We start from the raw sequence: 15,635 nt of genomic DNA, 5'->3' as shown, positions 1-15,635 counted from the left end.
TGATGCTGTAAACATAACCTGGATTCATCCGAAAAAAAGAGGTTTTGCCCTTTGTGCACCCAGGTTCGTCGTTGAGTACACCATCGCAGGCGCTCCTGTCTGTGATGCAGCGTCAAGGGTAACCACAGCCACGGTCTCCGAGCTTATAGCCCATGCTGCTGCAAACGTCGTCGAACTGTTCGTGCAGATGGTTGTTGTCTTGCCAACGTCCCCATCTGTTGACTCAGGGATCGAGACGCGGCTGCACGATCCGTTACAGCCATGCGGATAAGATGCCTGTCATCTCGACTGCTAGTGATACGAGGCCGTTGGGATCCAGCACGGCGTTCCGTATTACCCTCCTGAACCCACCGATTCCATATTCTGCTAACAGTCATTGGATCTCAACCATTGCGAGCAGCAATGTCGCGATACGATAAACCGCAATCGCGATAGGCTACAATCCGACCTTTATCAAAGTCGGAAACATGATGGTACGCATTTCTCCTCCTTACACGAGGCATCACAACAACGTTTGACCAGGCAGTGCCCGTCAACTTCTGTTTGTGTATGAGAAATCGGTTGGAAACTTTCCTTATATCAGCACGTTGTAGGTGTCACCACCGGCGCCAATCTTGTGTGAATGCTCTGAAAAGCTAATCATTTGCATATCACAGCATCTTCTTCTGTCGGTTAAATTTCGCGTCTGTAGGACGATATCTTCGTGGTGTAGCAATTTTAATGGCCAGTAGTGTAATAAAATAGTAAAAATTGGGGAATAAATGCTCTAAGATGGGAACGTAGCAGCCAGTTTCGAAGCTGTCTTGTACCTGCGCAATGCGCGACTCGAATTCGTAGCCAGTCTCCTCTTTGCAACCGAGGAAACAGACAGTGGCGGTCGGTCGGGAGTCAGTAGCAGGGCGCCGTTTCGCCGCAGGGCCCCCGCGCCGGCGGCAGCAGGTCCGCCTTCAGAAGCCCCCGCCGGCGATTATGAATACAGCTCGTTAGGGGCAGGGTCGGCGGGCCATTAGCCACTCGGCGGACCGTCCGAGCGTGCGCGGTGGCCGCCAACGGGGCGGGACCAGAGAGGGACCTGCCGCTTCTTGCCCCCTGCCACTGTACACGGAGCCACAGGTCTCGCCAATGCTCTTACAAGATTCATAAGGTAAAAGAAAGTTTGTCCGCAGTTCGGGATATAATCATACCAAGTGTTTGGTATTACACTGGTGTGCAAAACTTAAGGACGAAAGTAACTTTCGCTTGATGTGCCACTACCAAGTAGTACGAGGGTCACTCCGAAAGAAATGCACACTATGAGAGGTGGCATACGTTTACGATGCAGACAGTGACTTGCCCCCTCTCATATTTATATCTTACTCTGAGTAATTCGATTTGGGGAAGTATGGTCGAGTATTGACATTACAGCCCGCATCTCGTGGTCGTGCGGTAGCGTTCTCGCTTCCCACGCCCGGGTTCCCGGGTTCGATTCCCGGCGGGGTCAGGGATTTTCTCTGCCTCGTGATGGCTGGGTGTTGTGTGATGTCCTTAGGTTAGTTAAGTTTAAGTAGTTCTAAGTTCTAGGGGACTGATGACCATAGCTGTTAAGTCCCACAGTGCTCAGAGCCATTTTTATTGACATTACAGGGTTTGTAAGTAGGCTGTTTAGGTTTTTATATTGGTAACGCCACGTAGCGCTCTGTAGGAAAATCACTGGCTGTGCTGTGTGCAGTCTGTGGCTGGGAGGCATTGTTGTAATATTTGCTATTGTAGTGTTGGGCTGTTGGCTGTTAACAACGCGTAGCGTTGCGCAGTTGGAGGTGAGTCGCCAGCGGTGGTGGATGTGGGGAGAGAGATGGCGGAGTTTTGAGAGCGGATGATCTGGACGTGTGTCCATCAGAAACAGTGCATTTGTAAGTATGGATGTCATGAATTGCTATATATATATTATGACCTTTGAACACTATTAAGGTAAATACATTGTTTGTTCTCTATCAAAATCTTTCATTTGCTAACTATGCCTATCAGTAGTTAGTGCCTTCAGTAGTTGGAATCTTTTCTTTAGCTGGCAGTAGTGGCGCTCGCTGTATTGCAGTAATTCGAGTAACGAAGATTTTTGTGAGGTAAGTGATTTGTGAAAGGTATAGGTTAATGTTAGTCAGGGCCATTATTTTGCAGGGATTATTGAAAGTCAGATTGCGTTGCGCTAAAAAATATTGTGTGTCAGTTTAGTGTTGATCAGAATAGGTAAAGAGCGAAATGTCTGGGTACGTTCAGTTTTGCTCAGCTGTTTGAAAATCAAATAATGTAAGAGATTTATCAGCACAGTAATTCAATATTTTCTTTAAGGGGACGTTTCAGTATGACCGAGTATTGTCATTACAAGGGTTAAGCCGACGGGTGTGAGGGAGTCTAGAGGATGCTGTCCAGACGCCGACATTGTCATAAGAGCGGGGGCGACACGCCCACAGGGGCCTGAAGGAGCGGCTGGGGTTAGAGATTCCGTTACTTCACAGAAACTTAGTGAAAACACTTTCTGACGGGCTACCAGCGAGGCGTGGGAATGACTTGTGTTCCTAGGCAGTCTTGGCGGGCAAATACCCGCGTTTTCTGCAAAATCATAGCTGTGATTGGCTTGCTCACGGGATAGCTTCGTGACGTAGCAAAATCGGCGCACAAATTGGCGCCAAGTATCTCCATTGATGGAATAGTAGCGCTTCGGCAATAGAGTGGAATTTTCGGCCGTTTTTCGAGTTGCTGATTGGCACGCTTAACCACGGTCACTGTCGTGGGGGCGGTAATGTTCTGTGTTCGGCTTGTACGGGTGCTCTTGAGGGAGTCGGCTCTCGCCTTTCGGTCGGAGTAGGTTACAAGACTGAGCTCTCGCTGCGCTGGACAGCCTGCCTTCCGTTGACTGTCTAATATACTTCCATTCAATTGTAACCGTTCGACGAAGTTGCTGAAGTTTCGACTTCAACGTAACTTTCCGAGTACAGTTGGCAATTGGCAATTGAGCGTTCTACGTACAAGCGGCCTATGTTGTCCGTCTTGAGCAGTTTTGGCTAAAGTTGACTGTATCGGAGTTACTGCGTGCCTTCACTTGTTAAAATCAATCACTGTACCGTCATTTATTGTGTAGCGAGCCTTCTTAGTCTCCCTCAGAGGCGCATTTGTGTTGCTGGGAAGTCTTTAGTCTGGAACAACCAGACCAGGATAATTTGTTTCGGGCTATACTCGCGACATTAACATCACCACGACGGGACGTCGAAGCAGCCAGCCATCGCCTCCGGCACCGGTACGCCAGATCGTGTCCTTGCAGTTAAGAAGACAGCCTGGTACTGTATGTCCTCAGACTGGCAGATTAAGGAATTTTGCTATGTGATGATCAGAGCTCAGCAGAGCGCGCCTGTTCTCGTCTTTTCTTACGTGGTTCTGTCTTGGGAGTTCATTGTATGAGCTCTCACTACTGTAGCAGCAATTAATGTTGGGTTGGCTGGGTGTTTCTGTTAAGATTTGAGTTGCAAGGAATTGGCTCCACATACCACTTGGTCATAAATGTCACAATCTAGTTTATGGACAACTTCACCTTCACAGCATTTATTTGAGTATCCAATTTGACGTATTGTAAATGTTCATGTGTTTTGTTCATTATTTTTAGTTTAGTCATAATGACTCAAATTGTTATTTTGGACAGAACTTTCATTCTGTTGATCGGTTGAGCAACCCTTTCATTTCTCCCTACGTTAATGAAACTTTCCTTTATCAAATTAATTTCTATCAACTTAAATTATTGCAGGTGCCAAACTCTTTTCTACTCCACTTGCAGGGTAGATTACAGTCAGTTCGCGTTTCTTCTTAATCCATGTGCGACAGCAAAAGTCGGAGTTAGAAGAGGGAGGGGGGGGGGTGGGAGTTTAGAGCATCATTTTCATATGAAGATTTTAGAAGAATTTAGTGTTAAATACACTGCTAGCCCCGGCACCTCGCAACTATTTTTGTAAAACGACAGTTTTCATTCTGCATGTGTGAAAGTTTTACAGTGTATGGATACATCCTTCCCGCTTGTTTTCAAACTTAGTAAACCTTTTCCCGTGAGTGGCGCCGTCACAGCATGTCTTCAAGATGGCTGCTGCACTTGCCGTTCATTAAAAGCAACGTGCTGTCATAGAATTCCTGTGCTGTGAAAAAGATACAGTGGGAAACATCGACAAGAGGTTGAAAAAGGTGTATGGAGATGCTGCTGTCGATCTCAGTACAGTTAGTTGGTGGGCAAGCAGGTTACGTGATGAAAGTGGGCACGGCAATATTGAGGATTGTCCTCGCAGCGGCAGGCCTCGTACTGCACACACTCTGGACAATGTGCAGAGAGTTAACGAATTGGTGACTGCTGACAGATGCATCAACAGTGAACGAACTGTCACACTACGTTGGGATAGGGGAAGGAAGTACACTCCTGGAAATGGAAAAAAGAACACATTGACACCGGTGTGTCAGACCCACCATACTTGCTCCGGACACTGCGAGAGGGCTGTACAAGCAATGATCACACGCACGGCACAGCGGACACACCAGGAACCGCGGTGTTGGCCGTCGAATGGCGCTAGCTGCGCAGCATTTGTGCACCGCCGCCGTCAGTGTCAGCCAGTTTGCCGTGGCATACGGAGCTCCATCGCAGTCTTTAACACTGGTAGCATGCCGCGACAGCGTGGACGTGAACCGTATGTGCAGTTGACGGACTTTGAGCGAGGGCGTATAGTGGGCATGCGGGAGGCCGGGTGGACGTACCGCCGAATTGCCCAACACGTGGGGCGTGAGGTCTCCACAGTACATCGATGTTGTCGCCAGTGGTCGGCGGAAGGTGCACGTGCCCGTCGACCTGGGACCGGACCGCAGCGACGCACGGATGCACGCCAAGACCGTAGGATCCTACGCAGTGCCGTAGGGGACCGCACCGCCACTTCCCAGCAACTTAGGGACACTGTTGCTCCTGGGGTATCGGCGAGGACCATTCGCAACCGTCTCCATGAAGCTGGGCTACGGTCCCGCACACCGTTAGGCCGTCTTCCGCTCACGCCCCAACATCGTGCAGCCCGCCTCCAGTGGTGTCGCGACAGGCGTGAATGGAGGGACGAATGGAGACGTGTCGTCTTCAGCGATGAGAGTCGCTTCTGCCTTGGTGCCAATGATGGTCGTATGCGTGTTTGGCGTCGTGCAGGTGAGCGCCACAATCAGGACTGCATACGACCGAGGCACACAGGGCCAACACCCGGCATCATGGTGTGGGGAGCGATCTCCTACACTGGCCGTACACCACTGGTGATCGGCGAGGGGACACTGAATAGTGCACGGTACATCCAAACCGTCATCGAACCCATCGTTCTACCATTCCTAGACCGGCAAGGGAACTTGCTGTTCCAACAGGACAATGCACGTCCGCATGTATCCCGTGCCACCCAACGTGCTCTAGAAGGTGTAAGTCAACTACCCTGGCCAGCAAGATCTCCGGATCTGTCCCCCATTGAGCATGTTTGGGACTGGATGAAGCGTCGTCTCACGCGGTCTGCACGTCCAGCACGAACGCTGGTCCAACTGAGGCGCCAGGTGGAAATGGCATGGCAAGCCGTTCCACAGGACTACATCCAGCATCTCTACGATCGTCTCCATGGGAGAATAGCAGCCTGCATTGCTGCGATAGGTGGATATACACTGTACTAGTGCCGACATTGTGCATGCTCTGTTGCCTGTGTCTATGTGCCTGTGGTTCTGTCAGTGTGATCATGTGATGTATCTGACCCCAGGAATGTGTCAATAAAGTTTCACCTTCCTGGGACAATGAATTCACGGTGTTCTTATTTCAATTTCCAGGAGTGTATTTGCATAGTACTGAAAGTGTTGGCGTTAAAAAAGGTTTGTGCCAGTTGGGTTCCCAGGATGCTGACAGTGGTTGACAAAGAAACAAGAAAAACGGTATGCAGCGAACTTTTGGAACAATTTGAGAATGGTGGAGATGAATTTCTTGTAAGAATTGTGACAGGTGATAAAACTTGGCTCCATAATTTTTCACCAGAGACGAAGAGGCCATCAATAGAGTGGCATCATGCAAATTCACCCAAGAAAAAAAAATTCAAAACCACACCTTCTGCTGGAAAAGTTATGGCTACGGTGTTTTTCGATTCCGAAGGACTCTTGCTTGTGGACATCATACCAAGTGGAACCACCATAAATTCTGATGCATATGTTACGACACTGAAGAAACTTCAAGCTCGACTGAGTCGTGTTCGACCACATCGGCAAAAGCAGGATGTTTTACTGTTGCACGACAATGCACGGCCACATGTCAGTCAAAAAATCATGGAAGCGATCACAAAACTCGGATGGACAACACTGAAACACCCGCCTTGCAATCCTGACCTGGCTCCATGTGACTATCATCTCTTTGGGAAACTGAAAGACTCTCTTCGTGGAACAAGGTTTCAAGATGATGACTCCCTTGTGCACGCTGCCAAACAGTGGCTCCAACGGGTTGGTCCAGAATTTTACAGTGTGGGTATACAGGCGCTGGTTCCAAGATGGCGTAAGGCAGTTGAGAGGGATGGAAATTATGTGGAGAAATGATGTATCTACACACTAGAACTTTAGAACATGTAAAATAAATGATGGATTTTAAAAAAATGTGTTCATTTCTTTTGGAGTGACCCTTGTATGATTTGAAGAAACGTGGACTATACATAGAAAGAAATCCTGCCCTGTAGTACGGAGGTAACTGAAATAGATACACAGTGTACCGAACAGAAGTTACATTTTTATTCAGAAACAATAATTACGCTGAAGTCACAGCGATTTATGATACTCCTCTGGACTTCAAAAGGACAGAACATGGTTCTTAATAGGGTGTGTGATCACCACAGACAGTATACTCTGCAACGTGTCTCATCCTGCCCACAGGTTTGGTAATGAGTTCCTGTGGTAGGGCTTTCCAATCCTTCACCAGCTCGGCTAACAAAAGCTGGATGGTCGTTGGTGCACGTTATACTGCAGTGGGTCACCCAGGTGTGATTGATAGGATTCAAGCCGTGTGGATGGGGGAGGGGGGGCGGGAACTCCTCAATCTGCTCTGTCCGATGCTGTCGCGTATTGTCACTCATGAAAATAAAGCCAGGGTCAAATGCACCCTGAAAACACACACATGGTTAAGGAGTGTGGCATCACAATAACACTGACTGATGCATGTACCGTGTTCAGAAATTGGCAAAGTGGTGCGTCCCTACGCCATACACACGGATCATCGAACGACCATGCTGGATAATGTTCCTGTGTTATCCCTAGTCATATGGAGGTACGTCTGGCGCGGTCCAACTTGAACGTTTTGTTGGTCCAGGTATTATTGCGTGGGGAGGCATAATGTCGAATTGGCGAACTGATATCGAGATCTTTGAACAAGATACGCTCATCGCTCAACGTTATTATGGCACTGTATTCCTTCCTCATGTGCATCTTTTCAGGGTGCGTTTGGTCATGGTGTCGTTTTTGTGGATGTCAATGCGCGACCGCATTGAACAGCACGGTAGAGAAGCTTTTGGACAGTGAGGACATTCGAAGCATACCCTCCCACCCCACCCCGACTTAAACCACATTGAGCACGTGTGGGATGCATTGGGGAGGCGCACTATAGCACTTGCCCTGTACCAACAGCCATACAGCACTTGTCAACCTAGCTGGTACGCTGTACCAACGGCCATACAGCACTTGTCAACCTAGCTGGTGGGCTGCACCAATGGCCATACAGTACTTGTCAACCTCTGTGGTGGGCAGTACCAATGACCACACAGCACTTGTCAACCTCACTGGTGGGCTGAACCAACGACCATACAGCAGTTGTCAACCTCGCTGTTGAAGGAATGGAACGCCCTACCACAGGAACTCTAAACTAATCCGGTAGCCATGATGGGATCGAGTTTCAGAGCATACATTAACGTCTGTGGTGATCACACTCCCTATTTTGAACCATGTCCTGCCTTTTGTAATAACCAGGGGATCGTCTTGACTCGCCATGACACCAGTGTAATCATTGTCTTTGAATAAAAGTATCATTTCTGTTCATCTCATTGCCTATTTCTGTAATTTAAATTCTTACTATACTGTAGTAGTTGTTTCTACGTATGGTCCAAGTTCCTTCGACCTATGTTGCTTGGCAATGACGCAACATGTGAAAGTTACTTTCGTCCCTAAATTTTGCACACCATTGGAAGTATAACTTAATTCTCAATATCTTTAATACAATAGATACACAGAGTAACATACATTCATCACGAGTTCGGATAGTTGCTCGCCAGTGTATGCTCAACGGACCACAGTTTTTTACATTTACTTGCTTTGCACCGTTTTTTACATTTACTTTTCGACGCTGCTAAAGCTCAGACAGTCGCTCGGCATTGGATTTTTTGGGGTTTTTGGATTCCTTTCGACGAGAGCTTTCTTCTGGCTTGCGTTTTCTATAATCCAGAGTCATGTAAGACGATGTTTTTTCGTAATATTTTGCAATTCTCAATTTAATACGAATTTTCACTTATACTGATGAGCCAAAACATTATGGCAACCAGCTTAATAGCTTGTTCGTCCGTATTTGGAACGAAATACATCACTGATTCTGCCTATCAGTGATTCGTTTATGTTTGTGGACATACGTGGCATTAGATGTCTACGGACAGGTCACGTAATTCACCTAAATAATGGGCCGCTGATTTGCGTATGCGATGATGGCTTTAGACAGCAATCCACATCGGTTCCATAGGATTTACATCAGGCAAATTTGGTCGCCGAGACATCAACTTGGATTTCGCTATAACGCTCCTCAAATCACTGTACCATGGTTCTGTCTCCGAGACACGGACAATTATACTGCTGAAAGATGACATCGCCGTCGGGGAAGGTATGAAGCATCTAAGGATGTAGGTAGTTGGCAGCTGTCAGCGTGTCTTTGGTTACTACCAAAAGACCCAAGCATGCGCAGGAGAATGTCTCCCAAGCATAGTACTACAGCCACCAGCAGGCGTCTACAGCGAGCCGCACGTTTCGACCAACCGTTCATCTCGATGACGGCGTTTATGGAGACGACCATCGACCTAGTGTAGCAAAAACGTGATTCAGCCGAAGAGCCGACACGTTTCCATTGATCAACGGTCGAGTCCCGATAGTCTCGTGGCCACTGAAATTGTAATTGACGATGCCGTTGGGTCAAAATGTGAACACGTAGAGGTAGTCTGCTGCGACGTTCCATGTTCAACAATGTACGATGAAGCGTGTGCTCTGGAAGACTTGTGCGCTCACCAGCACTGTGCTCTCTCGAGAAAGATGCCACAGATCACCATCTATCAAATGGTTCAAATGGCTCTGAGCACTATGCGACTTAACTTCTGAGGTCATCAGTCGCCTAGAACTTAGAACTAATTAAACCTAACTAACCCAAGGACATCACACACACCCATGCCCGAGGCAGGATTCGAACCTGTGACCGTAGCGGTCGCTCGGCTCCAGACTGTAGCGCCTAGAACCGCACGGCCACTGCGGCCGGCTCACCATCTATCCTACTTTACAGAGCACACAATCCTCTGAACCCCACTTTCTGTGAAGAGTCGTGGGCGTCCAACCATTTTGCGTGTAGTGGTAGATTCAATGTCCTACCTCTTTCAGTAGATGCTCACGACATTAGAACGTGAACATTCCACCAGATTCGCCGTTTTCGAGATATTCGTTCACAGTTCTGCTTAATAATAATCTGCCCTTTGTCAAAGTCGCTTATCTCAATGGATTTCCCCATGGCATGGGGGCTTAATTAACTAATGAATGCAAATACTTCTTAATTTTAGTAGCTGAATGTCCGATTACGAAGTCTCGTAAACGGTTGGCCCTGACTAGTATTTGTATGCAATCTGACTGCATAGAACAACAACAAAGAATAAAATGAAAATTTCCGTTAATACAATTAATTAATTAAGTCCCCAGCAACTATAAAACCTACGAAGCCAACAAAGCACAAGTGTAGCTGTTCTGTGTGTGGAAGTGTGATTCAACGTACACGTCTGGCACGGCTCTTCTTCAGTAAGACAAGAAATTTTAAATATCATTTATACTGAAGTAATTAAAAAATAGAAATACTATAATTGCGCAAGAAAACCAGAATTACACTCTAATACAAGAACACAAGCCAGATGCTTTGTTGACTGAACCTGTAATGACGCATTATTCAAGACATTGAAATAATGAAAAAAAAGCGAGTTTTGTTACCTTCATATATATTGATGGAAAGCACTCTAATCATTACAATATCTCCATTAGAACAACATCTGCTGTCTAGCCCATCAAACAACTGCATAAAACATGGAACAAGCACTCCCTACTACAACATCTCAACACCGCCTCACTACTACTACTCCACAAGCACTCTCCACTACGACTTCTCGACAAGAACTCTTCACTACGACATCTCAGCAAGCACTGCCCACCGCTACTTCTCAATAATCACTGCCAGTGGAGGCGGCTGAATAATACTCTCTGGCGCGATCTCTGGCGCTGTGGCTCAGTGTAGCCACCTTTCACCATTTGCAACCCATATCTCCGCTAGGGTGACCCTCGTCCGTGTCTGCTCTGTTAACATGCTTTTGTTACCGGGTCACGTGCCCACAACACCACCAGGTGGCATCCAACTTCGCAGTGGGAAGTAGTCATAATGTTTTGTGTATCGGTATATATTCTGAGGAATATTTTTATTGTCTCGCTTTTCGTTCTAATATTGCTCAAAGTCCTGGCTAAATTCGTTTCCACGCTACATCAATTTATTACTTTACACTAAGGTAACGCCTAACAATGACGCGCTTGCGCCTGCACTGGCGTGATGTCACAGGCGATAAAATACTGCAGGAGAAATACGTACAGAATTGGTGTATCCGTTGTGGGCTCAGCCACTGTTAACACATTATCAGTCTCGCAGTTATTAACCATTCAAATGTGACAATATTCTGTTACACAAGAAAGTTCAACCGATGATCAAAGAGACATTTTCACATTAAATACTAGGCTCAATCATTCACAATGCAGAAGCAATCATTTCTCGGTCTTTATAAGGTACATGCCATCATCAACAGAAATATCCCAAAGAGTGTCAGAGAGGGTAACAATGAGACAATCCAAAGTGTCATGAACTGTGGAATTGCCAATTTGTAGTCTACTGATTGGAATTTTTGTTGTGAATTTTCATTTATTCTTTATTAGCATTCAAACAGTTCTCTATTAGAAACCTTACAGTTGGTAGAGAGGTGAATAAGGAAGTCTTGTCATACTGTGGACCACCATATTTTATTCAGAAAATAAATAAATTTTGTTAGGAAGTGATCTACTCAAGTAAATTACTGCAACACTCAACGTAGATTAATACTGCACTATTATATCAGTTGTATCCACACCGGTAATCCATTTACTATTTAAATAGCGAAGATCAACCAGAAACGAAAAATTGGAATGCTTTGTGTTTTATTATATGAAACTGGTGGATGGAAAGCCTTTCTAACGTCACTGTCATGCTGTCCGCAGATCTTTTAGAAGGCACACTGAGTTATGCATTCATGAAAATAGGCACACGTTATAACCAGTCAGTTAAATGAATAATCCGCCTCAGACTACCCATCTGAATGTAGCCAGTTATATACAGCATGTAGCATTCACCCCTAAAACTTTGAAAGGTTCGAGATCCATAGCTAAATTTTATAGAAATTTGATTTTAATCGATTTGTACCCAATTTGATTAAATACATTACCTGTATGACATAAACATGACGTTCTATTTTTAAAAAGTTATAGCTCGTTCCTCTGACTCACTGGAAAATAACTGAATAGAGCATGTTCTAAGCTCCCATTTTTTGCTACCTAAATAAACATTCATTCCAATTATTTTATGTCACAGAGAAAAAGACTGGACTAGAAACATCTTGCGTATGTAGTTGTACAAAATGACGCATTTTAAATATGGTGGGATTATAAAATATTATCTGTACCAAAAATTGTTTTGATTTCATTGCTTTTCCAAAAAAAAACATCAAGATGGCCTACGTATAATCACACTGTTCTCTAACGTCGGTCTAGTAAATCATCAACTGAAAAAATACGTAAATAGTGAAATAGGATTGCCAAGTGGTTGGAGAAGTGATAATACGATGTCTAAGTTTTGATATGTGCGGAACGTTAGAATCAACAGCCCGAACGACACGGCTAAGTGGAGACGTCGTGAAGAGCGGGTCATCGTTTCACTGGTTGCATACGCTGCAGGGGGCGCGGTACCCTCGTTGCCCTACGGCGGGAGGAGGAATAAAAATGCTGCCGCAGCCGTCCGGTGCTATCAAGAATTATAGCACTTATAAATCAAAGGGCGGTTTGAATAACAAGTTGGGGCAAATCACAGCTGCCGCGAACCCTGATAAAACGGGCACAGAGGTGGGGGCGGCGGCGGGCACGCCCACGAGGGGGTGCGCGGGGGTTCGATTGGCGATAACCGGCGCTGAGAAATTGTAGACATTAAGGCGCGGGCTGCTGGGTCAGATGGGCCCGCGGATAGCGGCGGAAGCCTGGATGTCTCGCCGCGGCTTAATGACAGACGCGACGGCCATCGTCCAATGGGGCTCCACCCAGGCACGCGCTTTGAGCGCCGGGCTGACGTCACCAACCCATTGGTCGCTTCTCCTGTTACAGCGTTTCATCTGCTTCCACCTACTGAAGTCGGCTACTGTAGCGGCCTCGCTTAGAGGAAAAGCTGGCACAGTATATTTTCACCTCGCTTCACCGGTTTTGTACATCCTCTTAATTTTCGTTCCCTTTTCAATCTATGGTCCTCTCTCGAATTTATTTCCAGTATTACTGGACCCTTCGTATTTGGATTCACCACAAATAAAGCAGTAATTTCAGACGCTACAGAACTGAATTTCTACTGTTACTTCTTTTTGCGTCACTTCGCTTCAGTCCCTTATCGTGTGTTGTTCGGTCTTTAACCTATTCGTCCTTCTGCAACACCAGTTCTCTTCTCGTTTGAGCCCTTTATCGTCTACGTTTCACTTCCATAAAAAGTTTTACTCCAGACAGAGACCTTCTTAGAAGACTTCATACCCCTTAAATCTATATTCGCTGTTAACAAATTCCACTTTTTCAGATACGCTTTTTTTTTTTTTTTTTGCTATTGCCATTCGGCATTTTTTTTCCTCTCTACTTCGGCCATCGTCATTCAGTTTGCTTCCCAAATAGCAAACCTCGTCGACAAAGTTTACTGTCTCATTTCATAATGCAATTCCCTCAACATCGCCTGATTTAATTAGTCTACATTCTCGCACTCTTCTCTTACATTTACTGACGTTCACAACTTCTTTCCGATGCAGTCCGTTCAATTAAACTGCTCTTCCAATGTCTCTGATAGAATGACTGTGTCGTCGGCAAACCTCGATGTTTTCATTTCTTCTCCCTGAACTTTCGTTTCCTTTGCATATTTTTTTCCTTGTTTTCCTTCATTGCTTGCTCAATACGCAAGTTAGAATAACATCTGGGATAAATAACAACGTTTTCTCACTCCTCAATTTTTCGTTCACTTTCACAAACTTCGACTCTTACAGCTGTCATTTGGTTTCTGTATAAAATGTACATATTCTTTCGTTCTCTGTATTTTATCCGTGGTGCCTTCAGAATTTAAAAGCGTGTATTCCAGCCCAAAAATCTCTATCTGAATCCAAAGTTCCCTAAAGGTAGATTTCATTCGTCAACCTATCTTCTTACATGAGATGTAGGGTCACTACTGCATGGCGGGTTTTTATGTCTCTCTGGAACATGAACTGAATTTCCCCAATTTGGCTTCTAACAGTTTTTCCAGTCATATGTAAATAACTGGTATTTATGTTTTGTAGCCATTAAACTGATATTTTGGTGATATTCACACCGATTACCACATGTATTCTTTGAAGTTGGAACTATCACATTCTTCCTGAAGCGTGAGTGTTTCCCGCACAACAGGTGGCAGAATTTTGTCATGGATGACTGTCTCAAAGATCTCGGATTTCAGAGGGGATGTCGTCTACTGCAAGGGATTTGTTTTGACTTACGTCTGTCAAATTTGTGTCACAATATCATACCTCCCATGTCAATTTCAACTGCTTCTTCCCTTTCTACAATACTGTCTTCATTTTCTTTGTGCAGGCGTTCTCTGTAGTCCTTCAGACTTACAGTTTTCTCTTCTTTGCTTAGTATTAGATTGCCAAATGAATCTCTCTTTTTCTCGAAAAGTTTCGTTAATTTTCCTATAGGCGGCATCTATCATCCCCTTGGTCATGCAGCCAACCGTTTATCCTCTAATCACTTCTGTTTAAAATTTTTCCACCTGCTATCAGTCTAATTTTTTGCATCTGTTTTCTCTTTCGCCTGCTTCGTTTGGAGCATTTATATATATTCTGCTTTTGTCAATTAAATTGAATTTCTACAAACCTTGTCTTTCTGGCTATTTGGTCCTCTGATGTCTTCGCTATTTCACTGGACTTACCCATTAGTCTCTTGTTGCATTCCTTCCCCTGTTTCAGTCAATAGTTCCCTAATGCGTCTTCTGAAACTCTCACCAACCTCTGGTTTCTTCAAATTATGCAGGTCCCGTACCCTTAGTTTCCTATCTTTCCGCAGTTTCTCAATTTTCCATCTGCAGCTTATAACCAATAAATTATCGTGACCGCCGGCCCGGGTGGCCGAGCGGTTCTAGGCACTACAGTCTGGAACCGCGCGACCGCCACGGTCGCAGGTTCGAATCCTGCCTCGGGCATGGAGGTGTGTGATGTCCTTAGGTTAGTTCGGTTTATGTAGTTCTAAATTCTAGGGGACTGATGACCTCAGAAGTTAAGTCCCATAGTGCTCAGAGCCATTTGAACCAAATTATCGTCACCGTCCATATACTCCCCTGGATGTGTTTTATAGTTTAAAATCTGGATTCAAAATCTCTCTCTTACCATTATGAAATCTATCTGCAACATCCCAGTTTCTCCATGTCTCCTCTGCATATACACATTGCTTTCGCACTTCTTAAAATAAGTCTTTGCAATGATCAAATTACACTTTGTGTAGAATTCTACATGAGGGCTTCCTCTGTCATTCCACGTTTCCCTATATTTTTTCTTCCCTTTCCGATTGTCGAATTAACGCCTACCATCACAGTTAAATTTTCATCTCAGTTGACTGTCTGAATAATTTCTTACATATAGTCATTCAACAGCTACGAAAAACACTGTTGGCTCTCTTAAGAAACCACTGGTTAGGATCTTCTACAAATACCTCTCGGTTATGGTTACAACTTCGGTACGGTACGGCTATCTGTATTTTTAATGCACGCGAACTTATGTCAAGGATTCTTAACTACAGGGGGAGGGGGGGGGGAGAGGGTTCATTCATGCTGTTACTTTTTTTTTAGTTTTTGGCCCTGGAGTCGTCATTTGTTGCAAATTTACTTAAAGTATTTTCGGTCCACATACGCGTATTTATAACATCTGATACGTTTCATTTTACTGTACTGAACTCTCATCAATCAAATATACATTCAATTTCTCTCCGTCTGTAGCTCTAAAAATAGGTCGTTTAGTAACCTACTTTTTTCT

The sequence above is a fragment of the Schistocerca nitens genome, chromosome 1 (genome assembly GCF_023898315.1).
Source record: "Schistocerca nitens isolate TAMUIC-IGC-003100 chromosome 1, iqSchNite1.1, whole genome shotgun sequence".
Lineage (NCBI taxonomy): Eukaryota > Metazoa > Arthropoda > Insecta > Orthoptera > Acrididae > Schistocerca > Schistocerca nitens.
The sequence above is the reverse complement of the archived record's forward strand: the minus strand, read 5'-3'. Positions refer to the sequence as shown.